The following is a 26,838-nucleotide window of genomic DNA, read 5'->3' as shown; positions in this document are numbered from 1 at the left end:
TGCTCTTTTTAAATAACTTGTTTCCTCCTTATTACCCATGCAGTATAATTCACACCACCAATGCAAAATGATGAAAACAAAGTCTATATTCACACTCCTCACTACACTCCGGGTTTTGAAAGCCTATTTAAACTGTCCCTAAACAGCCAGGGTTTTTTCCACTAAGTTTTAGTCCTCAGACAGAAAATATTCCATACCTTTGATCAAGCATGACAATCTTTGCTATTTATTTACTACTGCTGTCATATTTTAAAGATAACTATAACATTAGGGAAGTGCCTAATATTGAAGTGTGGATGTGGTAGAAATTAAAGCATTTGAACTAATGAAGTTTTCTGATTTGTTCTCTATTCCTTTACTAGTCTATCATCAACATCCTTTTAGATTCCTTCTAGATAGTCCAGTACTACTGAGTACTGAACCAATTCCTAAAACCTAAGTCCTTCTTTAATGGCAACAGCTGATTTATTAATTGAATGGTTATGGTTTCTAAGTTTTTTCCATTCTTCACCATGTAAAGTGCTTGGTACTTACCAAAGTTATCCCATCTGCACTTAAATACTGAAAACACAAAGTCCCCACTTAAATAATGAAAACGCAAAGTTTTCATGGTTGCTTTTGATTCACAAGAATCTATAATGAAAAATTGTCAACATATTGCAACTTCCTGTCTAATATTTCAATGGGGCAAACACTCTTGAGTTTTTCAGATATGAACTCCAATGAAAAAATATTTAAGTGTGCTGCAATCACATTATCCACCTGTACTAGCTCCTTTTCATCTTAATAATTATTAGCTTTGCTGACTCCTGGCAAACTTGCTTCTTACTTATTATGTATCAATAGCTGTTACACACAAGTTTAGGGGGTTGGTTTTTGTTATTTTGTCTTTAAAAGGGCAGTGTTTACATATTTTCCATTTTCTTCAGTGGATATTGCCTTCACTTTTTAAAGGAAGCATTTTTATTTTCAACAAATCTTTCATTCAGCTTTCTGATGCTTTTTTCTTTCTTTTAAGACTTTACCCTTAATTAGACACATTTTCTTGAGCCTCTACCTTTCAACATAATTCATCCTGACTCCAAGCACCTTTCTTTTTACCTGTTCCTTTTATTTTTTTTAATTAAAATCCTTTCTGTAACTCAAAACACTAGAGAAAAGTAAAAAAAGGGTACAGCAGTGTCACTACCTCCGCTGTAGAAATTGCTCTGAAAGAATAAAAGGCTTCCATATTCACAGCCATCAGGTAAAAGACACATAAGATCTAGTCCAAAAAATAAAAAGCTTTAAAATCTCAGGGACACTGTTCAACTAGTGACATAACTATGAAGACCAAACTTGCTGACCACTGAATGCAAGTTAAACAAAATTGTGTACTTATAACAGTTCCAGGATTACATATGGACTTGACTTTGCAATGCAAAGTATTTCTATCCTTAATTAATAAAGATTACTAGAAATTTCAAGCCTTTCATCCTTTCTTTCCTCCCCACCTCCAAAAAAACAACAGAAAAAAGTTTTTTATGTTGTGCTCCTCTACAGCTAAGTCTGTTAAGTCCATCCCCTCTAAATAATAGAATAAACTTCTTCAAGGTCAAGTGCAAGGTCCTGCACATGGCTGGGACAATCCAAAGCACAAATACAGGCCAGGCAAAACATGAAATGAGAGCAGCCCTGCTGAGAAGGACTTTGGGGTGGTGCTAGATGAGAGGTGGACATGACCTGGCCAAGTGCACTCAGAGCCCAGAAAGCCAATCAAATCCTGGGCTGCATCAAACACAGCATGGCAGCAGGGTGAGGGAGGGGATTCTGTTTGCTCTGCTCTGGTGAGATCCCATCTGGGAGCTGCATCCAGCTCTGGGGTCCCAGCACAGGATCCACATGGACCTGCTGGAGCAAGTCCAGAGGAGAGCCACAAAGATGATTAGAGAGCTGGAGCACCTCTGCTACAGAGACAGGCTGACAGAGCTGGAGCTGTTCAGCCTGGAAGAGAAAAGGCTTCCGGGAGACCTTAGAGCATTTTCCAGTACCTAAAGGGGCTAAAAGAGAGATGGAGAGGGACTTTTAATACAGGCATAGAGTGACAGGGCAAGGGGGGAATGGCTTTAAACTGAGAGAGACATTAGGGTGGTGAGGCACTGGAAGAGGTTGACCAGAGAAGCTGTGGAGACCCTATCCCAGGAGGTGCTCAAGGCCAGATTGGATGGGGCTTTCCCCATCTGATGGAAGATGTCCCTACCCAAGGCAGGGGCTTGGATCTAGACAATCTTTAAGGTCCTTTCCAATCCAAACCATTTTATGACTCTTAAATTACTACAGAATTGGAGTCATTGAGTGGTAAAAAAACTCCACACACATCAAACATGCATAGGCTTGGTGTTGTTTGGCTAAATAGGTAAAATATATTAGATAATCTTTTTCACTCTAGTTTACTTATTTACTAAAGGTTTGTAACTACATACATACAGTGATTATTTAATTTTTCATTTTCGATGCAAATACAAAATATGAAAGCTTCTGGGCTTGTTCACCCTTCTTAATGCTACTTCTCCAGTGATCTCTAGGGCTCAGTCTTTCCACATAAACTCTGATCAGATGCTTGTTTGGCATAAATAGTTCTTTTAGATCATAAAAGACCAAACTCCTAAAAGACAGTTTCTTTGGCACACAGTAGAGCATAAATTCTTTTCTGCCAAGAAAAGATAAATCACAGAGGTTCAAATAAGTAGTAACAGCAATACAGAAACACAGCTGAAATAACCAAAGCAAGAAATAACCTAACCAAAAGAAACAAATCAACCCAATCCAAACCCAAGAAATGTGTTTTCGTTTTCTTTCAATAAGAAAGAAATGCTTTTGCAGTAGGTCTTTCAGGCACCATGAATTAGTATTCCAAGATGACTTGTTGCAAGTCAACTGCACGTAAGTGACCATTTGTATTTTGAGAATATTGATTATATGCAGTTGAGGAAAGCTTTTTGAGCTAAAAAGCTGGAGCTCAATAAATGAAAAAATGACAGCAAAAACTGACTTGCCAATGTTAAAGTAACATATGCCTAAGGTACCTTCACAACAGCTTTTAAAATTCTGTTCCCTATAAATAAACATCTAATAATTAACAACAATTAATTAGGTCTAAACCAAATTTATATTAATGTTGTGAATCCTAAATATTTTTCACAATTGGTTGCTGTGAAAAGGATTGTGTGTCACATGGAGAGGATTAGGACGTCACATTGGAAGTGATCAGGAGCAGAAGGATTTATAAGAATGATGATCCAGCTTTTATGGAAGGGACACAAGTATATCTTTCCCTACACTTTCCAGAATTCCTGCAGTAGCAGGAATATTTTATAGCAAAATTTTTATTATTGATCCTTTTAAAATAAACATTTAAAAAAGTAGAGAACAAAACACAAATAGAAGGTAATAAGGGCATAGCACTACTGAAATGCTCCAAGTAGCACAGAAAGCCAAACTTACTGAGTCCTGCTTCTGCAAACAGTTCACAGGAGGCTGTGCTCTGCCTACAAGTCACACTTTGATTTAATCCTCATGTAACAGTATACCAGAGCAAAATGAACCAGTATGAGACCACTTGCACACCTATCCTTAGAAACAAAAGTGAAAAGCAGCAAGCATTCACCTGGATAAAAAATATGCTTACAGCTCTCTACAACAGAACTAGCCCCAAGCAACTGTGCAGACAGGAAGGTTCTAGTTTAGAAGCACCAAGTAAGGTTGGTGAAAGGAGCTTTTGGGTTGAAAGGTGCTTTACTCTGACTTGTGTTCTCAAAGCTATTAGCAAGTTTTCCACTTGAGGCATTTTATTAAATGGACTGACCTTTGTCTTCAAAATAGATTTTTTGTTTGAAATTGGGTCCTCAGCAAAAAGAAAAAGGGGCAAATTGAGGTCTGGCCATTCTTCCTCAGCCATTTTCATACATAATGTGATAACTTTCCACATAAGTAGCATCACTCCTCAAGGACCACCTCCCAATACTATGGCTCCTGAAAAATCAGCCTGCCTGCAGACCCACATAAGAGCTGCATCTTGTCAGTGGGACTAGCTTTCCAGAGATGTAAAATATGAGACATCCTGCTGACATCTAATGGAACTAGCTGCTATTCTCCTCTCTTGATGGAAAAAAAAAGTCCTACAGGAGACTGAGTCATTGCTATGGGTAAATCACATCATCTATCAGCTAGCATTTTAAAAATGTGGACATCAAACCTTGAAACAAATGGGGTATTTATGATATCCATAAGAAACAGTTCTGGGCTTCCAGTACAAATGAGAGATGGACATCCCAAGGAGTACAGCAAAGGCCCACTAAGACTATTTAGGGACTATAGCACCTCTCCTATAAAAAGAACTGGTTCTGTTCAGCCAGGAGAAGAGAAAGCTCAGTGGGGCATCTCATCAGTTTTTCATAAATACTTGAAAGGAGGGCACAAAGAAGACAGAGCCAGGCTTTTTTCAGAGGCTCCCAGTGACAAGATCAAAGATGAAGGGTACAAACTGAAACCCAGCAAGTTACCCTGAACATCAGGAAACAGCGATCACCTCCATGAGAGAGAGAGCACTAGCACAGTTTGTCCAGGGACGTTGTGCAGCTTTCCTTGAAGAAATTTAGAAGTCACTGAAGATGGCCCTGGGAAACTGGCTCTTGGTGGTCCTTCCTCAGTAGGGGTATTGGACAAGAGGACCTCCAGAAATCCCTTTCAACCATGCTATGATTTTGTGAACAGCAGCTAAGAATGAAAGAAGCATGACAATTTATCATTTTCAGAATAAACTGCACTCTAAATTTCTCATGGTGTTTAAACCTCAGCAATCTTTCTAAATGCTGAGCTGTAAGTCTCATCAATGAAGCAATCTTTAGAAGGTGGCTCAATATGTATGGATTGGCAAAATTCTAAGTATTACTGTTGGATCAATACTTTAATTAAGGTGGATGAAATAATGTTTGAGAATTACTTTTTGCAGCAATAAGGCAAAAAATTTCCACTTTCTTACTATGCTTTGATATTAAATATAAATCACAGTGTTGAATAAACCTCTGGCAAGGTTAATTAATAAAGCAATATCAATCAAGCATGAACTTATCATGGGACAAATGCTACCCATGTCAGAAATAGAGAACAAGAAGAGACATCCATCAAAGATTAAACAGGCAAAGACCACGTTGTTTCCAAAATGAGACCCTGAGCTGGACAAGCACAGTACAAAGACAAAGATTTAACAGACTACTATAATGCATCTCCTAATACAATAACTCTAATCCATCAATTTTCATGTTAAAGTGCATTTGAATGGAAATACCCATCTAGAGCATGCCAGTTTAAATATCACTGGCTTCTCCTCACTGTAAATTTAAAGTCATCCATTAATAATCATTGATGGAATAAAAATCTGGAAACAAATACATGAAAATATGTTCCCTCATGCCCCAAGGCATTCAATCAAAACTTTTGGAACAGCCCCACCAGCAGTTCTAGGCCTCACATGAATTTAATTGTTAATTTGGTTTGACTACCCAAAACATCTTGCTTAGGTTCAAACTCATAGGCTCTATTATAGAATTCTAAGCAGACATATGCTATTCTACAAATGCCCTCTGATTACAATGCCCAGGATTCTGGGGGGGGGAACCCCCAAAACATTTCTAAAACCACAGACTAGATGCAACCCTTACAATTTTGCACCCTTCCTGAACAAGGTAACATTACAGAAGGCATCTCCTAACTGAGGTTATGAGGTGGGGTCATATACCTCATCTGCTGCGCAAGCATTTGTGCTTTCAGCTCTCAGACAGAGAATCAGAGCTAGGAACACTTAGTACTTCTCTGATACAGTCTCTTAATGAGACAGGACTAGGAAGCATCCCTGACTTCATTTACTGAGCCTAATGCATGGAAAAAACAATGATGAGAAAATTCTTCCAGACAATGAAATTTATTTTTACTTCCAATTAAAAACAAATGAGCACTCTACTGAAAAAAGTAGCACCACAGGATGTCATGCTTGCATGGTTTAACAAGTGTCAGGAAATACATGAATTCAGACAGAAGGTGTCATTAATTAATTCTACATTAGGAGTCAGCTTTTAATTACACTATCTCATGCTAGAGCTTCAAGATACTCCTGAAATCTACCCCTGATACAGAGTCTTGATGATCTTCAGGGTATTTTTCACTCTTCAATAAGGTACCTCCAGTACGAAGCTCCCCTTATCTCCCATGCTGTAGTCAGAAGCCACCAGTATCAGAAGGCTGATAAAACCACTATAGGCCATCTATCTATATCTATATATCTATATAGATATATTTACAAGATATCAGCTTTGCTTACAAGAGAAATTTTCCCAACAGTCATTAGTTTAAAAGGTAGCTTGAGCCTGAACTAAATGTGTCCCAAAAGCAGCTGAGAAAGAAATTTGGACATCTCAAGCTTGCTAGCTACTTCATGCTGCTTGCATTTAACTTTGTGGATGTTTGCCAACACACAGAAGGAGGAAGGACAAAAGGCATTTTTAATTATAGAAGGAGTCTAGTTAAAAACATAAAATTAAAAAGAAATCCAGACCATTTAATTTAACACAAAGAAAAAAGCTACCATATCTGAGCTATTGTTCATGACCAGTGCCCCAGGAACACAAAGAACCTGAACCAAATAAATGAGTATTTTTTCTATGTTATCTGAAGAGAATTATCTTTATTAAAACCAATCTAGCCTTTATGAATAATACACGCCAGCTTCAAACAGATCAAAGAATAGTTACTCACTACAAAATTACCTGTAGCTGGGGTGGGGAAAGGACACAGTTTTACTTAACATATCAGTTTCCTGACACTTTCAGTCAGAAAGATAGCCATTAATTGCCATGTATTAAAAAAAGATAGCATTCTTCTACAGCCACCCTTGCTGAGAAGGAGCACCTGCCACTATGGTGTGCCTCAGCTGCCAAAGGCACCTGTCGTGTGCTGGGAGTAGTGCAGGCATTATGGCCACAGCTAGTCCAGCACACAAGGGAAGAGTGATTTTACAGGACATTGTATTCAAATGAACTCCACCTAGGCAAATTCCTACCACTACCTCAAGAGATCAGGGATGCTGTAAGTTGAGAAAAACAATAGGAAATTTAGCCCACTCAGTGCTCAGCTCACAGCTTCACCCAAAGCCACTGCACTGGGAACATAGCACAAAATTGGGATGTTGCTGCATCTTCGTAAGGGGCTTCAGAAGCCTACAACAAATTGTTGAGGAAGCACAGATAAAAAATACATTCATTATCCCTGTGGCCTTCATGTAATGAAACTGAAATTTAAAAAAAAAGGTCAGGTAGTACTTCTACTGCATGGGTAGAAGGTTAAATGTCCATCAAATGAACTGCTGCAACTATGCCTGCTGTGAATTACTGCAGCACACACTTCAGTTTACTAGAAAGATAACAAATTATTTTGACAGATTTTGCCACACTTTAAAGTGTTTCCCAAACATTAAAAATTAAAGGTTTGAAATTTAGTGGAAGACAATGAAGAAAATCAAAACCTCAAGTCCTCCATCTATTTTTCAACAATAGCTGCTATTCCAACACCGTATTCTAAAATCACATTTTATAGATGTATTCATGCCAAGGTCAGCAGCTTGGCAGAGAACATGTCCCAACCAGACTTTAAAAGAAGAACACATATACTTATAGACAACCTGTCACTTGGAATATATCTTTTCTCAAAGGAGGATGTGGATGTTTGAGCTTCACAGGCATTAGTTAAGCATGACATGCCTGGCCCACAGAATACTGCACTTCAGTGCTCTTAGCTGAGGGTGGAGGTTGTCAAACATCAAAGACAAGGCACCTCTGAAACACAAATATTTTTTCAATACTTTAGAGCAAAAGATGTTGAAACTCACTTGGGAATGAAGCTGTCAGTATGCCAGCAACTAACTGTAATTCTTGGTAACATGATGAAAAAACATAATAACAACATATTAAGCAGAAGCACATGAAGCTCGAATATATTTTCTTTACAGGCACATTCCACTTCATTTTTGAAATGAACATCACAATTAATAGATAAAAAAGGACAGATTCAATGCAATGACCAACTCCACCTGTGAAAAGTCTGACAAAAGTGTCATTCTGATCAGGAATATCTATGCATTAAATGCTCCCCAAAAGACACAGCCTCTTGTAATTTTAGACTTTTTCGATGACAAAATGTAAAGAATGTGATTCGAAGTATCTTTTAGCATTTTTAAGACTTAGAAAACAAGACAGTATGTTGATGAATGAAGTATGTTGATGTTGCTTAAAGTGAAAAAACTAGTATTAAATACACAAATTCTTGAATGAGATGAGTAAGAACTCATCATGATAGCAAAACAGAATGAAACTAAAGTGGGTAGCAAAACAGGCATAATAAAATTATATTCAGGTTGAAGCTGGTCTTATGACTCCCCACTCTCTCCCAAAACCCCACAAAAAAACCTTCACACCTTTTATGATTATTACCCCAACTTTTTTGTCCCAACTCTTCTAGCTGTTAGCACTGATGTTAATGTGTTGAAGTTACACACACACTAAAATCTGTATGCAACACTAATCTGACTTGCTTTACTTCCTCTACTGCAGCCTGACACAGGAAAACTTATTTGTCCTGCTTTGTCCATTCCCTCAAAGGAACTTTTCTGACATGACAAACTCTCTTTCTGCTAAGTATCCCCTGTTCCAACATTTCTTTATTTCATTAACTGAATATCCTTAATTTGGGGGGGGGAAGTGATGCAAGCAAAAAATACTAATTTATATATTACCTAATTAAAATTAAAATAGAGCTTATAGTTTATTGACAGAATTCTTTAATACATAAAGGAAAAAACCGAAGTTTAAATCACTGGTCCCATTGCTACAACGTGTAAAGAGTACAAGCCAAGACAGCAACAATGGTCCTCTTATGCTCTACTGAGAAGGTCACATACAGGATTAAAGCTGACAAATCTCCATGGGTGCATGGTTCCATAGAGCTTGTGTCTTCAAGATTAAACCTTTGTTTTTTGTTAATACTACAAAGAACAAGAACAAAACCTTGTTAAATCAGATACATCAGCTTATTTCAAGAAATGCCAAAGTCCAAACTCAAATTCAAGAAGATAAAGAAAACCCCAACACACTCTCAGGATGACTGAGGCAGGAGCCCAGGTCACTGAACCCAGCTAATCCCTTGCTAAGTAAAGGTCTCTGCCCAGCTGCAGTCTTTGTACCCACAGATCACCACTGGTTTCCTCAGGTCGAGAATGTGCTCAGCTAAGCTTGCAAGTCTACCAGATGAGGATCAGGTTTATTTCCCAGGATGCTTAAACTGGTTACCAGCCTCTCATCTATCTACATTGATCCTGTCTGGTTTCAAATTCCTGTATGAAGGATCAGTAGCCAGACTGGAGACTTCCAAGAAGCAGCGCAGTTCAGAATCAGACAGGGCTGCTAGTTTCAGAGCAGGATCAAAGATCCACAAAGCAAACCAACTCCTTTGCCCCACATTCCCCTGAGGCAGAGCCAAGTTGAGACCAATTCTGAATTAGTGTAATTAACATAGCAGCTAATAGCAGAGTTAATTTCAGATGAAATGCACCACTATTTACATTGTACTAGAGCTGCCCTTTGGCTACATCAAGAGAAGCACTCCTCGCTCCTTGGACAAGTTCAACCCTCTTCTGTTTTTTGACTCATGCTCAAATGCTCAGGAAAGAAAAGAAAAGGGAGAGAGGCTAGCAGTACACACAGATTAACCAGAAACAGGTAAGAATTAGACATACAGCATGAATGTGACATTTTTGAAGAGCTTTGCAGTGAGATTAGCTGAGAGAGATGAGGTCAAAACAATGCTGCTGCAACAGCAATCAGAAACATTTCATGGAGACAAGAGCAATTGCACTAACATGCTAGAGGTGAGAAGGCTGCATTTGTTGCGTGAAATACTTTATTCCAGTAACTACAAAACTTTCCCAGAATACTTTTACTATAAAAGGCTCTACCAGAAGTCCGGTTTAAAATCAGTTGCAGGGGATGAGGGAAAAACAAAGAGCACACTCAACTCAGATTAAGCTTATTTCCCCAAAACAAAGAAACTTTTCTGAACTCTCTCTGACCCATGCCTCTGTCATCTATGGTCCCTCAAGTACTATCAAATTGATTACAGAGGATTTTATAGAACTTAAATAACCCTTAATGATCCTGCATTTATCCTGCCAGGGATGTGTGACTCACATTTCAAAAAAGGCCACTCTAACACACTTGGCAGCTAAATATACTGGAACCAATTATCACTGCACAACTTCAGTTCTGGTGAGTTCACCAAACTGAAAGACTTCTCTGATACACTGTAAAGGTCCATTCTTCCAGCTGAATGAGCAACTTATAGCTGACATCAACCTAATTATGTGAAAGCAAGCAATAAGAGTCTGTGTATACGGCTTACAATATTAAACATTTCTTTAAAACATAGCCATGTTTTAATGTTTACATTCAAAAGAGCCAAGTTCAATTTTCTTAGGTCAGGAATACATTATTTAACACTGCAACACATTTGAAGTTCTTATTGAACAAGATGAGGCACATAAAAATGAGAAACTGACATTGTATTTCTTTTAGTCTCCCCAAGTGTTTCTGAAAGATGACAGAAAAACTCCTAAAAAGCAAAGTTCTTTTTGCCTAGGAACATAAAATGTTTTAGGGGCTTTTTTTCTACACAGAGTAGGAAATACTATCCTTTGGACATAAAAAGAAAAGTTACTAACTCTTGCCTTCTTTAACCAGAGGTCTTTGAAAAACCATTTACTGTAGGGTGGGTTGTATTTTTAATACCAGAGTTGACAATAACTCAGGTGATTTATCTTCTCCCTTACACACAGTTCAGTGAAACACCATTTACACAACAGCAGCGGGTTCTCTGTTGCAAGGTTCTTTCATGTAGGCACTTTCACAGATTTTTTTTCTAGGACTGCATCCATGCTGGAACACAGTCAGGAGCACAACAAATCTGTTTAACTCCAGAAACAATTTCGTCCTGTTTGTACCGCTGGGGAGCTAATAAGCCCTGCAGGGATTTATCAGGGAATACGTCCCTTTCAGCCCTGAGACCATAGTTGCGCTTAGTGGGGCCCAGTCTTGCTGCACTGATCTCACTTTACTGCCCAGAACAGGTATTCACTCCTCCAGCAAAAGGCATGAACAAAACATGCTGATGGGCTTAACAACTACAAGGTACACCTCCCAGTCAATGCAACCATCTGTAGGGGATTGTAGGCAGATGCACTGATCTGTAGGGGAAAAGGAAAGTTTTTGAAAGACAAAAGAGAATGTGGCAGTAAATGCAACAAAGACCTTTCTTATGCAAGTGTTCTCAACCTCCTACCAGTAAGCAGAGACAGGTGAGAGACAAGCAGGCTCTCCCACCTCTTCATTATCAGGAATCATTTACCTTAATAGTCCACAATCTTCCATTCTCCTCATTTCAGAGTTAATGAAATAATACCAGACCAGCTGGAAAGAAGTACAGGAAGATGCAAGTGAGTGAACAGAGCTTTGATTTGTCCGTGGAAGAGTGTCTTGACCCAGAATTTTAGTCCCTCTCCTCTTTCTGTCAAGATGGAAAACTGGCCTACGGCAAGGCTTCAAGAACATTCAAGTGAACGCCTGTCCTTCTTCAAAGCAGTGACAGTATTTTAGCCACTATCGACTGAGTTTGGAAACATTTCTTTTATATAAGCAGATAAACTTCAAACAGTCATTTGCTGGTTTGCTGGTGAAGATAAAGGCTTCAGCCATCTAAAATTCCCTTCTGATGAGAAATAAAGTTTTTACAGTATTATCCCCATGATAGCTAACTACTCCTATAGATACATCTAACAAGAATAACAGCTACACAGAATGTTGAAAAACTGCCTCAATGCCAGATATCAATACAATGCCTACACTCCACTGCTGTGTTCAGTAACCAAATAATAAACAAATCTGTCATTCATTAGCAAAAAGGTACAGTAGACTGAAGGCATGAACACTGCATTTGCCCAAAGCAGGAAACGGGGGAAAATGCAGTTGTATCACCTGGAAGAGTCTTACCAAATCCTTGTGATGAGTTCAGAAATTTAAAAAAAAAAATCCATTTGATGTATTTATACTACAATTTGCAATGTTATATGAATTTTGTTTCTCGCACAAGACAAACATTAGTAGGCAAAGACCTTAAAAGCCTACTTCACTGTTAACCATTTAAATAACCAAATCACTTTTATCTACAAAAGGTAATGACAGATTCTGCCAATGCTAGTGGAAACCCCCTGAGGTATGGTAAACATTAATATAATTCACAATATGCATGTTTGCAATCAACAAAAATTGTCTTTTGTGTGACAATTCTGTTCTTTGTAATTAACATTGAGTGACAATTGTAAATGGATAGATGAAAGACACAATCCCAGTTCTCTAACTATTGAAGATTTAGGTTTGTAATGAAAGCTAAAGCCTTTCATATGATAGGCTCATTTTAGCTAACAGACACAGAAATGGTACTTCATTTGCATCTAACCCATGGAAACTAAAAATATTAATTAGGGCAACTGTAAATAACAGGTCTTAAACAAAAGGCACAATATGTCTAAAATTTTAACTCTTGAAGTGCTACTATCTCAGGAGTGGCTTCATGAGATAATGGTTCCAGAATTATTAACTTGAGTTGAAACACAGCTCTTATTTTTTTTTATACTTCAGACTCTCTCCCAGTGAGTATTCATACTTGTTTGATGAAAATCAGTATATAACTTCTTATTCCTCAGAAGCCCTGAAGACATAACATTGCTAAATTGAAAACACAGATGGCTTTATTACTTCTTGTGCAATATTCTACAAAAAAATCTAATTACTCACAGTCATGCAACCCTACTGGTGATGAAAAGGTTGCACAAGTGAATACTTCCATCTCACCAATGCTTCAGGGATTTTAAAAGGACATCAAGGAATCAAATTTAAAGAACTCGGATCAACTTTTGCAGCAGCTGTCAAGTTTGCAGTTAGTATCAAGGGGGTAGAGAATGCATTTGATAAAAGAATACCAAGAAACAGTGAATATGGAACTTTGAATAACAATTTTTTCATTCAAGTTTTTTGAAGTAGGGGTACATTGAAGGGTTTCATTAAGTCACACATGACCGCACCTTGCTAAATCAGTCAGCCAAACTCTGTGAAGCCTTCCTCTCTTCCCCAAGGTAGGACAGATTTGTGAGTCCATTCTGGCATCACACAGAAGAGCTTCCAGACCACACCCCAAATCCTCCGTGTACACACACACAGGCACTCAGTGAGATCAGTGCATTTCTTTCCCCTACTGCACACTTCATGAGCCAAGGATGAGGCAGGATACAAAGGACAGCATGACAAAAACTCTAGCACCATTTGAGACTTTCCGGACATAAGAAGAAAGCTCCTACACCCCCAGTGCTTTAAAGCATCAGCCAGGATCACCCCAATGCCAATGGCATCTGGCTTCTGGTACACAGGAAACAGGATTTTCTGCTTTTAATGACAGCTGCTCTTTGCACAGCTCCTTCTGTATGAGGCTCCCCTTCCAGTCAGTTTCCTGGGTAATTTCACCAGATTTCTCAAAAGGCAGAGGGAAAATGGACACCCTGACAAATGATTCCTGCCAGGAAGCAACATCCACTTTCAAACAACCCATCATCAGGACTATGCACATGATTTGTTTAAATGTACTATTTTCATTGCCTTTTCTGACATTGATAACAGAAAGAGTAATTATATAACTAAAAGGTTCTGTAATAAATACCACTGTATTTATTATGTGGTTTATTATGGCCATAGAAATATATTTTCTGTCTCAATCTTTAAAACTATGGCAATATGTGCAATCTTCTCAACATTTGCTTATCTATTAAAGCAACATAAATGCTTCTCTAGGAAGTGCATCATGTGTGATCAACATGAGGTAGTAAATAGTAGCTCACGAGCCATGTAGGTAAAAATGAACACAGAGCACAACTTAAAGCTTTGCAAAACAGCAGAATACTTGGAAACAAATGAAGAGTTCAAAAAGAGAGACAACCCATATAACATGTATCAACAGATCTAATCAGCACTGACAGACTTTTTCTCACCACAGATATCTATGGAGAATGTTTGTTTTATCAAAGTGTGCAGCATATAAAAAGATACGGTGTTTGTTATTTCTGCCTGCTTCATTTTCCGACTGCCTCATGAAGCCTAACATCCATTACCATCTACAATAAGCTATTTTGGTCTCAAGTTTTGCTACATTAGGCAACTACAAATGCAGAGACTTCAATATATATGTATCTTGGAGTTGTAGTACCTCATGGTTTGGTTTTTATTATTCAGAAAAAAATGACTAGGTCTTGACTTTACATCCTCCATGCTAACTGCTGTTGTCTACAACTAAAGTATTTGTTTGAGTGAAGAAAGAAATCCATAGTGCTGAAGAGGAGTTTAATCTATGCAAAGCCAATTGAGCTGAACTCATAAGCCACAACAGAAGCAGCCAAATCAAGAGAAAATAAGCAGAGAAAGGGAACATCAGATTTTACTAGATAACAGTGACTTCAAAGATATTCTTTCTTCTTCTGTCTCCTTCCTAATATCCCTTATCTTAGATAACCCAAATCACCATTAGAAAGTGTAAAATAATGAAGCAAACTAATCAAAGGAAAATGCCACCATATTAAGCAAGTTAAATGTGGAGACATCAAACACAACTAAAATGCTCTGCAAATTTCTGAGATTGCCATTCCGAAGCAAACATCAGTATTTGAAGATTTTTCCTCTGAATGAAAAAAGCATCACAGCAGTTTTAAAAACTGTTACCTGTTCATATACACTACAATTATGCACTGCTGATTTACTCATCACATTAATTGTAATTAATGCTAATGTCAATAATTGATGCTAAAGCAGCAATGATTTCAATGCCAAGATAACATGTATTTAAGATCATAATTTCTGCTCAAAGTGATGATATCACCTTCTCCTCTTGCAACATTATCCTCTGCTGCAATTCATTAAAATGTGTATGTATATATGTATGTATGATGTTGTATGGCCAGGACTATTTGCTTAAAAGAACATTTTAATGAGGAGTCCTCTACAGGACTTTCCTGTTGTCAGGAATCTCCTGTTCAATAGCATACAAAACCACTTAACTACTGAACCCAGAAGTCTCACTTGCTATTCCTAGCAGGAGTCATTACTGATATGCATGTGAAACATACCTTACTTAATTCAGCTACTGTAAACATGAGACTCGGGAAAATTTTGAAAAATAGTCTGTGTTATCACAAAAATGCCAAAGCTATCAACTTAGCCAGAGAAATGTAGGTCAAAGCAGAGTACTCCTGAAAAGTGGACAAAGTAATTTCCGTGATAGTGGAGTTACTGCCTTCTTTTTATAAAACTGAGTCCTAAGTTGATTAATGGAATGCTGCATATTTTCATATTTTTACATTACCTGAGGGCAGAAATGGCTTGCATGAGAGTGCGTGGAACTGCTTCATCAACTGATTAAAGAAATGAAGTTTGAGAGAACTGTCGACCAGAAAAACACTTCTTGGAGATCATAGACTCTACTAAGGCCTAGAATAATATTTTGTTTGACTAGAAAGAAAAATTATCTTCACTTTAGTTACTAATACTTGTGTTCTGTCCTCATTTTTATTCAGAATACAAAAATATAAGAATACCAGCCTGAAAAGAAACTAAAATTTGGCAAATCTAAGGAATTTAAAGACTATTCCTCCTGAGACCACTATAAAACACTAAAAACTCTTTCAAGCAGGTACTTAGAGAGAGCTGATGTACTCTATGTCAGGAAAACCCTCATTTACAGTTTGCTGACAGAAGTGCCATCCAAAAGACTCTGTGCTTAAGACAATTGCAAACACGTGAAAGTTAATTCAATCTCTATCCAGCCTTTCTGAAACTGGGCTACTTCCTAAGTTCTAAGCTAGTTTTTCAAATCACAAGTTTGCATCTCTGGAGAGCTGCAAGTCCAGCCTGTGTTAACAGCAAACACGAACATACATGTCTGATTCGTTATAAACCTCTGATTTCAGAGGCTGTGTTCCTCTGATTTCTCACCTGCTCTGGCAATCTGAAGGCACACTTTGCTAGTGTGGTTGTATTAGCATTTCATTATATAATATACTAGTAGAAAACTAGTAAACAGTCAATATTATTAGTATTTTATAATAATGATAGAACAGTAAAGCTCCTGGGGGAAAGAAATGAAAAGTTCGCGTGGCAGAAAAGAAAACAATGCTCAGGCTACTGTATACTTTGCTTGCTGAGACACAGAAAATTCACCAGTCCTGGACTGATTTATAAACTGTTTAAGAGCTCCTTCTTGAACCTGAAGAAACCGAATTTTACACAGATTCACCACTTACCATAGAACAAATCTGTCAGTTCACAGATCACACTAGCTAACTAGGTTTCATGCTAGCACTGAAGAATTGTTCTCAAGAACCACAGTGCATAAAATATGAAAGTAAAATAAATACAAATTCACAGTAATTTTAATTGATGTACAACAAAATTACTTTTTATCTAGATAACCAACTAATTATACATGAAACACAAATTCACATTCCCCTTTTATGCACTAAACTTGGCTACCTGTAATAGTCTAACAGTGAAATAACAACAGGCAAAATCTATCACACGTATAGAAACTCCAAACAATATTTAATGGCATGGAGCAGGTTTCTTTACTAGTGACATTATTTAGATTACAGTCTCCTATCTAACAAGAGATATTCCATACCTGCCATACAAGTATGTGACTATTTTCACATTAGTCCACAATCCAATAAAATGAAGTTTTCAAAAGACAGTCACAGGTGACATCTTGCTATCAACTGAAGGAACATCAATTGAAAAGACAGGTTCATTCTTCTGTGAGACCAACATAGTGGAAGGATTACCACAGGATTATCTCCAGGATAACTGACAGCCTACATGCAGCTCCAAAAAAGCCTTTAAAATTCATCATATGTTCAACATTCTTCTGGAAGAACACAAGTTTATTTTTATTCTTAAACAGGAAAGCAAAGGAGAAAAAGAACCCAAAAAATCAAAACAGAAGCAAATAATTCAACATTTCCTGCAGGTTCAAGAACTATAGAAACCACAGAACCACAATGCAGCACTAATGAGCTTTCCCCCTTTAATGATAAATCTTCTACCAAAATACAATGGTACCCTTCCTCCTAGTGCTATGCTGAGAAAAACCATAAGGACCATCATGCACTGATGAAAACTGAAGAGGGATAAAGGAGAGAGATGCCACCAGCACATAATCACCCACCCTCACTGACAAATGCTACACAGTAGTCAAGAGAGATTAATTAAAGATTCTTTTGTTAAAGCTCAATCAGAGTGTTCCTGTACAGCAGAAAAAAATTATGAAATCCCTGCCACCTCCATCAGACATCTTTTTTAATTACTTCCTGATTTAGACTTTGATTGAGATGCAAACACTGACTTCTGTGCTTCATTCCATTCCCAATGTGCTTCACAAAACCAAGATAAATTTAGAATATCCTTTCAAGCTGAATGTGCTGCAGAAACACCATATCATCTGCAGTCTATATCTTCCAATATTTACTAGCCAAATTGTACCAAGAACCACATGTAATTTGCCATAAACTAGCACTAGGGTTGCGTCTTCCTAATGCACTGAAGAACAGCATTAATGAAGACTTACTATGATGCTCTAAGATACTAATTCTGTTGTAAACCAGCTTTATAGAGATATTTTTATTTTCATTTATGGAGTTAGGATAGCAGAATGGATAAAATAAGTACCACAGAGGAAAAAGCTTTAAAAAGTATGTTTGAGTTCAACTGCTTTCAAGAGAACCTGATGTCATAACTAGAAGGTGAATCAAATTATTATATCAATAAAGGAAAAGATGCATAAGCAAATATAGACAGCAGTTATAATTCATTCCAATAAAAAACAACTCTGGTGGGCAGTTCAAAGACTTGCTCTTGCCTCAGGCACAGAGCCAAATATATACCAACTGTAAATAAAGGCAACAGTACATTAACAACTTATCCCAAGTTAAATTACAGCAGAAAGTATGACTGCAGTAACTGCCCATATGTTAGTTCCTTCCCTTAGGCAAACATGAATTTCCTTACTGTACCCCTCAAGGGTAAATTACAATTATCTTGTATTTATCATAGGGTAGGTTTATGTACTTAGGCAACACCCACTGCAGCAAAACTTTGTGGTATATTGAGTAATACCATCAGCTGAGATACACCTGACAATTTTTGTATGTCTAAAATATTATAAATGCAAAATTTGACTTATTAATTTCTACTACTACTACTCTTTTTCTATTATTTTCACAGAAGCAACAAAAGCAAATTCATTTTATGTCAAATATGAACCAACAAGTGGCAGAATGTGTTACAGTTAAAAAGTATCTCCAAAGATATTTCTGAAGCTACACTTTGGAAGTGTTGACAAAGTGTTTTGACATCTGTGGTATTCTCCCACACATGCATATCCCTCTTTCCTTTAGCTGAAAATGTTCAACAATTTCATTTAGAAAATTTCACGCTGAAATTTTGGCATTTTGGAAACAGAGATCACCGATCTCTAACATACACCTTAACTCAGTCACCTCTATTCCTCACAGAAGCTGACTGGTAGTCTTTAGAACTCACAATAAACACAGAACATTATTATAAACACTAAAAATTGAACTCCCCTTAACCAACACATAGTGACATTTCTGGAAAGCAAGCAGATTCTAGTTTGCAATAGTTCACTTTGGAATGAAGTATAACAGTGAAGAGCCTGGCACAAGTGATTTATAAAGTAGCTCTTTTTCCACGGACCTCCTAAGACACAGATTCTTAGACTCAGGACGAATTTCTAAAAACCACATCCCCTTTAGTACAGCTTATTCCTCTGGCACGGCTTTGAGAAGGAAGCCACAAAAGACAAGAGCACTTGAGAACCTGAAGGATGAGGTGTTAGGTGAATACAAAATCATCAAAGCAATTTATTAGCGTTCACCTCTGCTGATACAATAGGCTGAGGCAGATCTCGTGACATACTCCCTTGAGCTTCAGCACAGTGAGCAAAACTCCCGATTTTCCTCAGTACAGCCTTACCTCCCCGAAGTGCTCCTTCCACACCCAGAAATTTTATCTAAATCCAGAAGATTTATTTGTCATGTGGATTCCAAGATGCTTTCAGCTCTTCATAGGCTTCGGAAAGGAAGTATTAGGAAGTATTCAAAATGCACCTTTTTATGACAAAAAGCATGGACAGTAGGATACAGCTCCATAGTCAGTTGCAAGGGCAACTGTACTTCACAGCAGCCCTTTTTCACTCTGTCACCTTCCTGTGCTGTTTCTTACAGCTGTTCTTTGTTTTACTCCAAATTCAGGGCACAGAAACTGGCCACAAAAAAATGATGAGAGAAATGTCATTGTCTATGAAGAACACTGAGCATGGAAATGCTTGAAATAAGCAAAGCAAATATTATCCCTTGATTCACCAACAATACTGGAAATAAAAACATCAGTAAATTAAGCCAATATTAATTTCCTTAGATGTCCTGTCTCTGAAATATTATAATACTTCTATATATTGTAGGCAGAAGCAAAATTCTTTTACTTTCAGAAACATCAGTGTTTCTCAAAAGTATACTTGTACAATTCCATAATGCATATTTCTAAAAAAAAAGGATTACAAGTCAAATTTCACATCTAAATGAAAAGTCATAGCTCAGACTGATAATAAGCTAACCTCATAATGATGAGCAGTATTTCTTATTTTCTTGAGAACCAAAGGTGAGTATAAGAAAGACAGGAAGGCTTGCAGCTTCAGTCAGTTCCATCCAGATTAGTGCAGACAAGGGCAGGCCTATGGCATGCTGGAATAGAAACTTACAGTAAAACCTATCCCTTCTGCCATAAACCCCAAAACCAAAACCCAACCCACATTTCAAATACAGCATATTAAATACAACACCTCAAAACTGCAACACTTGGCACTACTTACAAGTTATTGAACATTTTATGGAAATGCACCCAGAGTATCCCTGTTCTCTAAAATCTAATATGAAGAATAAATCCTGAATAAAATACATTATGCAGCCATTCTTCTCATGTTTATTTACATGTTCTGCCACAACTTCAAAGTACTACCAATTGTACTGCTATAATAACATGCAAAGAGATAAACCAACACTTAAGATAGACTAAACTGCAAAGACAGGAGTTCATACGCGAGAGAACACCCCTTGCCTGCACTGCAGGGCCAGTCAGGTGAAAGAAGATTACTACTACAAGTCACGTTTGACAGCTCAGACTTTTCATACACGAGACATCGGAGATTAAATATTGATTTTACATTATAGCTGTTCATTATCACTAGGAACACTCACTGCTTTTAGCTAAATTGTAGCCAATAATTTGATTAGTCATAACCCACAATGAAGACCAAATTACACAAAAAAATTGTGCAATAAGTTTTATAACATCTCTGCGACATCATGCTGCTTTCTTTAAATACTTAGCCACAGTTTATGCAAGCTTGGCACACTGAACGTGGGATGTACTTCAGCTACATCTCTCATGGCCTGTCCAATATTAAACATGTCAGCTGGAAACATTCCTTTCTGTACAAGTTTCTTGAATATTCCCTAAAATTAAGCTTTTTTTTTGCACTTTTTCATAAGCATGAAGAAACATGAGAGATGATGCTTGGTTCACCAGAATTTCCTCTCAGCTGAAGCTGCATTTGTAAATACATTTTGAAAAAGCCAAAACTCACATCTGGCATTGCCTATATTCAAACACTTGGCAGAAAGAATTTGTTGAGAAGTTCCATCTGCGCTTCTCCTACAGCATCTACATGCCATTCAGATAGCAAGAAACTTCATGGTGGGTTCCCATGATATTCAAAAGCAAGATGCACAGAACTAGTTTTAGAGGCAACTAAGCATAAGCTGCTCTTTGGAAGCAGCCTGGCATTTTTTCCTCCATTAGGCAGGAAAAAAACTGGGCCCAAATCTATAACTTGAAACGGATTCTTTGTTCAGTTCTTTGCTTCAAAGGCCAGATTCTTCCCAGTGCCCTGGTTTCTCTCCTGTAAAGCATAAACTAGATCCTACTGTTTTGTCAGCTGCAATCACTTTCTCCAATTACAGGTGAGGCTGGGATCAACATCAGAGTCAGCAGAACCTACACACTCACCACCTTTGAACCCTGAGGTGTCAAAGCAGGGAGTTCTGGGCAAACCACAGAAAGGACTCAAAATGCTGCTCCACTGCACAAGGTAAGACCTTGCATCATTGCTGAGACACCTCTTTCCTTGTCTAACCCTAATCACTGCATTATCCCACAGCAAGCAGCACGCTTGGATCAATATTCCTGAAATTAGCAGCAACTAACAGTTTCTAAATGAATTCTGAAGTGCACCCTTACTGACTGCAGCAAAAGCAACCATTAGGTATGACTTGCATGCAGAATTCATCCAAGTAGCCATTTTTTGATAAGCAACTTATCCTGACCTGAGAACACTGCTAAGGCATAGCTGTTAAAATATTAAACACAGCTGTTGAGAGAGGGCAACACAGTAGCAGGGTTAGTACACAGATGCAGTTACTGACAACTCTTAATCCTGACAGGCTGTGTGAGCTAGAAAACAGGTTTGCATCTTGGAACATTATGTAACAAAATTGGTGATAAGCTATTAAAAAAAAAAAAATCTCTTGCTCTTAATCTTGTTAATAAACCCTTACTTCCAGGAAAGAGCTGTAGTGCCCTACATATGTTTTAATCATCTTGTTTTATAAGTCAAAGCCCTAGCAAAATAATGTATTTATTCAGCAGCTATGATTCTGATGAATCATTTCTTGCACCCAAAAATAATTCCAGGCATATGAGTGCTAAACTCCTGACAGCTCAGCAGAACCTTACACTGGAGAAGCGTGCAGCTGTTTTAACATGAGAATCACAAAGAACAACTTTCTCAGAGGAGCTAACTGCTCTAAGACCTTTTCTCACAGGGAGAGAGCGTATCTGTCAGGACAACCCAGGAAGCAGAAACAGTGACTACCAGCTCAAATAAAAAAAATAAAAAAAAGTCAGCATAATGGGATTCCCCCACACTGTTCATCAGAGTGAAGGGCAGGAAGGCTGACCTTATGAAATCACTGCAAGGAATTTAAGGTACTGATCAACAAGTTCATCTGCTGGAACTCTGAAGGTTGACACAATGAGACCTATCTCCTGTTCCTTCCTCACTAGGAAAACAGCTATAAAATGGCATTGCTTGGAGAAAAGAAGAGGGAAAACAGACAGGAGGGGTTTTTTGCTTGGTTTTTGTTTGGTTTAAGGTATTTAGTACAAGCCTGCCACAGGAAGGAGGAACAAGGACTGATATGTAGAATCAACAGAAGCTACCCAAATGTCTGTCCTGGCATTTTGCCAGTTTGATATGACTCACACCGGCAATATTTTGATTAACAAGCTTTGGAAGGAGTTCAATATTTTATCCACTCCAAGACCCATGACACAGACTGTAAAAACACTGAAGTCTACTGTAGTTTGACAAGAAAGTGCCAAACTGGCTTCTGGGTTTTGTCATGTATGTTTCTGCAGAAGCCTCTTCACAGGCCTACTCATGTTACAATAGGATATACTTCTAAAGGAGCAAAAAGAATAAAGTAGGTAAAAGTAACTGAAACCATTTCATAATCTTCTACACAAATCTCTGTCCTAATCCCTTACTCATTCTTTGGCTAAAAAGGTAATTAGAACAATCAGAGTAGAGAGGACCCTCCTGTGAGCATGGACATCTCTTTTTTTCTGCAAATAAAACATTTCTGCAAAACTGATCACAAATCACTGCAGTTTTCTTTATTACAACTGAAAATGTGACTTTATAAATAAAGGTAGTAAAGTTGATATTCAGCAACCCAGCTATGAAAGACACATCAAGCAAGACACGGTGATGTTTCTGCCTGTGGGCAACAGTCAGTTCTCAACACTTCCCTTGTGCTGTTCCAGCAAACCCACATAAGTATATTAAGTTGTTAAAGTGTTATGATCACATACCCATGTGGCACCAGAAGGTCAGTTGTTCTTCTTTGTAAATACATTTTCTCAGGTGATTAACAGCAGTAGTTCAAAAGAAAGAGAGCCCCGCTGCCCGCAAAGAAGCACTTTCATCCCTGCCCAGTGCAAGTTTTACCACTAAAATACCAGCCTGCCAATGGCTGATCCAGCAGTCACTGTGGTGATGGAAACTCTTCTTAGCCAATAACTATAGAGAGACAGCTTAAGTCACTCCAACCATGGCCTCCTAAGGTAAAGTAGCTGCTGACAGGTAAAGCATCTGTTCCTTTTGCAGTCTGCTCTGTTTACAGCTGATGACCACTAAGCTCTTTCCATGCCTGAACCCTTCTGACCTTCTAATTTGCCTCCCTCTGCACCCACTCTGAATGTTAGAATCAGAACAGCCACTTTTCAACCTGTCCACATGGCTAAAACACAACAGATCAGGAACATCTACCACAATAATGCGATCCACCAATTATTTTCTGTGAAATTATAATTTCAGTTATTTAAAACACCTTGACTTCTCAGCATTCCTGACCTAAAACAAATAGATACACGTGTTATAAATACATTAGGAACTGTAAAAACAAAACCAAAGGGCGACTTCATTTTGTCCACAGTGGATGAGAATAAACAGTGGCATATTTAGGCAGTCTTGAAAACTGAATAAGCAAGCAACAAATAGAAGACAGCAAACACTTTTACACGTCTGGTAATGTATAAAGGGCTATCTCACACACAAGCATTTGGATTTGGAAGCTCTTATTAGCTCTCCTCTGTCATTTCTTTCAAAAAAATAAATATTTAAGAAAAAGAGGACACAGTCCTTCCTGAACTGCAGACGACAAAGACATTATGCACAGCAAAATATTAAAATATTAGATGTTTAATGCTCAACACAGTCCAGTCTGTTCCACTGCTGACATTCTGCAGCTGCATGCAGTCTGAAATTCAAGATTAATAAATCTGTAGATGAGGAAACAAGTCATTAGCATGTCCAGTCAACTTCCTCAAAAAGCCATATATGATTCTTAGTGTCTCAGGAGCCCAGAGACAGCCTGCAAGAGCTTCAGTGGCAGAAGGGATGTACACAAGGTTGTCCTGAGCATACACACCAAGAAATTCAAACTAATCACCTTCCTAGTTACACCAGATCTGCCTCGTTTGTCTACGTCAACTGATTGACAGTAAACTCAGCCCATCCATTTGCAAGTCTGTGTTATAATTTTAGCCACAATGGCTCTGGGTGACTACACTAACACAGGGGTAAATAAAAACATAACACTACTGCCAAAGACAATAACAAACACATAATCAAACCAGAAAGATAATGGGTGAACAAGTGTCAAAGAACAATAAGTGTTATTAATCTCATATCAGGTTGAAAGCCATAGCAAAAAAAGAAACTAAAACGATACAAAGCAGTACAGCATAACAAAACAACCACTCTACTCACTAAACATGTACACAGGTTTATCTTATTGTTATCTTACCAGCTGTAGCCAACTAATTTTTTTTTCACAAAATGTATAAGACCAAACTGTCTGATAAGAGCAGGAGATATAGCTGTGAGAAAGACTTAAATTAGAGAATCACTGCAAAAAATCCTTACTGCAGAGAAATTCAAAACAGCTTTGCAGCAGAAAATGCAGATCACCAGTATGGCTTTTCTCCATGCATTGTGTCATTTTGTTTACAGAATATGAAAAAAATTAGTTAGCACGTAAACCCAGCAATATTATAAAAAACACTGGAATGTTAGCTCTAAAACATTTGTTATTTTACCACCTTAAAACATTTATCAGAAGTAAAGATACGCTTCACTTCTTGTAGTAGGCTAGTTAACTGTTCTGCTGCCATTAGAAAAGCAAAATTGAGGTTATCAACCACTCACAGATTTTTAGCTTTCATTACTCTCCTGATACAGTAGAAATCTAGCATATAGTCCTTTAAGTATTTCTTGATCTTTAGAAATAATTGTTACCAATGGCAATAATACAGAGAGAGATATGTGAAATAGCTACTTAAATCTTGGTGGGGAAAAGCACCCAAAGATAACAATGATATGAAAATTATACAGAAATCCTATTTTAAGGAAGTATCACACGCAAAAACTTCAACAGTTCTATTTGAAGTCTAATGCTGCTACCACAAATTAATTACAGGAATAAAAAAAAAAAAGAAAGTCAAAACTATACCATTAGATATAGCTTGGTTAAAAGAAGTCTAAAAGTCTAACAGATAATATATATATATGCCAGCTTTTTTATCTCAGAAAAGATTACAGAGCCTTAAAGAGTTTCACTCCTAAAGTGAAACTACATGGTAAACTTTGCCAGTTGATAACATTCTAAATACAAACACAATAGAGCCAAGAACATCAAAGGAAATCTAATCTCTTTTCTTACACGTTGAAAAATCTAATCTATAGCAAGATCATGTAATTTTCTTATATATTTTCAATCAGATAGTAAGACAAAAAGGTATGCTGCAAACGAAGCAACCAAAATCCACCAGAGTAGCCTGATTTAAAATAAGGAAAATAAAAAAGGTCATAGTTTTAAGTCAGAAGTAAGCTTTGATTTTACTTGCAATTTTAGTGTCATCAAAACTACTAAATTCATATTTTAAATAACAGCTGAATTTCAGAACTTCTGCTTTGTCACTACAGCTCCTTATACAGCAGCACTTGAACATACTTTAATACTTGCAAAAGGCATAACTTTGTAAGAAGACAAAAATCATATATACTTGAAATATACCTACCTTCCCAATGTTTTAGCTGTCTTCTCACACCAGCTTTCTACTTGTGAAATGAAGTGTCATGAAAATTAGGTGTCACGAAAAACTTCAGCAGCAAAATGAAAAAACACAAACACCAGCAGAATTTTTCTCTATCTAGGCTTTCCAGTCAATTTTCTGTGCATGCCTTTCATCCTTGCCCCTCCTCCTCCCACTATAAATCTATCCTACAGAAGAGGCAAGATGCCCCAGCCCTTCCCAGATGTGGTATGCTGGCTCCAGTAAGATACAACCAGTCATGGTACAAAAAGCCAGAAAGAGCTCACACACTCACCCTCCTTAATCTGTTTCTAGAATCTCTTGGCTGTGTTGTGAAAAATTACCAGAGTAATCAGAACAATCTATGGTACAACAAACAGTCAAAAAAAAAAAAAAAACCAACAAAAAATCTGTGTTCCATCCTCATGCAGTTGTTTCTCCCTGCAGCAAGCTTGCACTACCAACCCAAGCAAGAACTTGCACAGCATGCTAAAACTGAAGTAGGCCTATGCTGCAAGACACATTTCTTGCTCCTAATGTTCCAGGTGAGGGAGTTTCAATTGCACATGGTATATATGCCTAGTTTTCTGTTGAGTTCAGTCATCTTCCTGCTCTGTTGACTTCAGCTTGATAATAAATGAAACAGATGATGCCTGAGATAAAAGTAGCACAGTAAGAGAATGTGCATTTGCCAACCATAGATAGAGACTTCAGAGCATTCTGGATAATAAATAACTATGTGTTCAAAGAAAGTAGTAAAAAATCAGGCATAATAATTCAAGGAAATATTGTTGAAACTAGAAAGAAAAATAGTGCATCTACCAATTCAGGTCTCTATCCATAGTCCCCTTGTCACATACCAAATTTCCTCAGCTAC

General features: G+C 37.6%; 1 protein-coding gene across 7 annotated transcripts in view; it reads right to left on the bottom strand.

Moving 5' to 3' along the window:
- MYRIP (myosin VIIA and Rab interacting protein) overlaps positions 1-26,838 on the bottom strand; it is a 205,549-nt gene that overhangs the window by 164,154 nt on the left and 14,557 nt on the right. The window lies entirely within an intron of this gene.

This window comes from Zonotrichia leucophrys, chromosome 2, assembly GCF_028769735.1.
Source record: "Zonotrichia leucophrys gambelii isolate GWCS_2022_RI chromosome 2, RI_Zleu_2.0, whole genome shotgun sequence".
Taxonomy (NCBI): domain Eukaryota; kingdom Metazoa; phylum Chordata; class Aves; order Passeriformes; family Passerellidae; genus Zonotrichia; species Zonotrichia leucophrys.
The sequence above is the reverse complement of the archived record's forward strand: the minus strand, read 5'-3'. Positions and strand labels throughout refer to the sequence as shown.